This window comes from Erigeron canadensis, unplaced genomic scaffold, assembly GCF_010389155.1.
Source record: "Erigeron canadensis isolate Cc75 unplaced genomic scaffold, C_canadensis_v1 Conyza_canadensis_unscaffolded:60, whole genome shotgun sequence".
In the NCBI taxonomy this organism is placed as follows: domain Eukaryota; kingdom Viridiplantae; phylum Streptophyta; class Magnoliopsida; order Asterales; family Asteraceae; genus Erigeron; species Erigeron canadensis.
Genome location: NW_025215803.1, coordinates 1 through 2,500, shown reverse-complemented (window position 1 = coordinate 2,500; position 2,500 = coordinate 1). Strand labels below are relative to the sequence as shown.

At 29.9% G+C, this 2,500-nt stretch overlaps 1 pseudogene; it reads left to right on the top strand.

Annotated features, from left to right (window-relative positions):
* The window catches only part of LOC122584627, a 2,052-nt pseudogene extending 584 nt beyond the window's left edge, over positions 1–1,468 (top strand).
* Positions 1,469–2,500: the final 1,032 nt, after the last annotated feature.

Below are 2,500 nucleotides of genomic sequence, written 5' to 3'. Positions count from 1 at the left end.
TTTTTTTGGCGTCAAGGACATTCGGAATTTCATCTCTGATGATACTTTTTTAGTTAAAGATAGTAACGGGGACAGTTATTCTATATATTTTGATATTGAAAATAATATTTTTGAGATTGATAATGATCATCCTTGTAGTGAACTAGAAAGTTCTTTTTATCGGAATTCTAGTTATCTGAATAATGGATCTAAGAGTAAGAATCCCGACCACGATCATTACATGGATGATACTCAGTATACTTGGAATAATCACATTAATAGTTGCATTGACACTTATCTTCAGTCTCAAATCTGTATTGATAGTTACACTGTAAGTGGTAGTGACAATTCCAGTAACAATTACATTTCTAGTTCCATTTGTGGTAAAAGTGGAAATACTAGTAAAAAAGTCGGAAGGAGTATACGACAAGGTTCTACTAAGCTGGATGTAACTCAAAAATACAAGCATTTGTGGGTTCAATGCGAAAATTGTTATGGATTAAATTATAAGAAATTTTTTAAATCAAAAATGAATCTTTGTGAACAATGTGGATATCATTTGAAAATGAGTAGTTCTGATAGAATCGAACTTTTGATCGATCGGGGTACTTGGGAGCCTATGGATGAAGACATGGTTTCTCTGGATCCCATTCAATTTCATTCGGAGGAGGAGCCTTATAAAAATCGTATCGATTCTTATCAAAGAAAGACAGGATTAACCGAGGCTGTTCAAACGGGCATAGGGCAATTAAACGGTATTTCCGTAGCAATAGGGGTTATGGATTTTCAGTTTATGGGGGGTAGTATGGGATCCGTAGTCGGGGAGAAAATTACCCGTTTGATTGAATATGCTACTAAAGAATTTCTACCTCTTATTATAGTGTGTGCTTCTGGAGGGGCACGTATGCAAGAAGGAAGTTTGAGCTTGATGCAAATGGCTAAAATATCTTCTGCTTATATGATTATCAATCAAATAAAAATTATTCTATGTACCAATCCTTACATCTCCTACTACTGGTGGGGTGACAGCCAGTTTTGGTATGTTGGGGGATATCATTATTGCCGAACCCAATGCCTACATTGCCTTTGCGGGTAAAAGAGTAATTGAACAAACATTGAATAAAACAGTACCCGAAGGTTCACAAGCGTCTGAGTATTTATTCCAGAAGGGTTTATTCGATCTAATCGTACCACGTAATCCTTTAAAAGGCGTTCTGAGTGAGTTATTTCAACTCCACACTTTCTTTCCTTTGAATCAAAATTAGAACATTAAGTCCATTATTTTATTTTGAGCAAACAAGTAATTCGTTTATCGGAATACAAGTGAAATTGAGACGAAAGGGTTTTCTTTGTTGACATAAGATCTAATTGTATAACGAATCAAAAGTCACATAAAATCGGAAATCTGACCCTTTTCTATATTCCTGATTATTGATCAAGAAGTCTCTATTAATAAGATAACAAGATAAAAGATGAAATTCTTTTTTTCGTGAAATTAGGCAAATAAAAATCTTCTTCTCGTCATATATAATTAAATAAAATCTAGAAAATATAGTTTTTATCTTTCTATAGCGTACGATAATCCTATTATGACTAAGAATCCCTGCTGGATGGGATTCTAACAAACCCTTGAATCAATATAAATTTAATTTAATTCATTAAAAAAACTTTTTGCTTAGTGAATGAAATTCGAAGACAAGAGCAAAAATGAAGAAAATAATATCTCATCCATATCCTCTCAAATTTTTCATGTAGAAAGACGAAAAACTACATTATATACTCACTTAGACTTAGATATATAATTCTTAATCTTAATAGATATAGATATTAATAAAATTTTAAGTAGTAATAATTCCAATTTAGAATTATCAAATTATAATCAAATCAAAGTATTTATTTATAATATAAATAAATACTATATATATATTTTATTATTTTATTATATTATTATAATATAATATATTAATAATGAATATGTATATATAAAGTAAGAAGTAAGATATAAGTATATATAATAATAATAAATAATAATTATTAAATAATATATATAAGATAAGAATATATAAGATTAAGAAGAAGATATATATAAAGTAAGATAAGATCTTTATATATATATATATTATTATAAGAATAAGATATTTTCTTTATATTATAATAAATATAAAATCTAAATAAAAAACAGGTACAAATAGTAATCGAGGTACCCCCTATGACAAACTCTTAATTTTCTTGTGTTTGGTCCCTTTAGTAGGCTAGTATTTCCGGCAATCGCAATGGCTTCTTTATTCTTCATGTCAAAAAACAAAGATTGTTTAGAGCCGAGGGCGCAAAATATTATCTTTTTTTTTTTTCAAAACTGACGCTTGTATCATAACACAGATATCCATTTAGCTAAATATGGTATAAGAGGCTTCCGTCGACTCTCCAAAATGCTATAAACTAGTTTCCAATAGACCCGAATCGACAAATAGTGATAAAGCTGGTCTATCTATATAGGTGGCTATCTTTAGTGAGTCATACG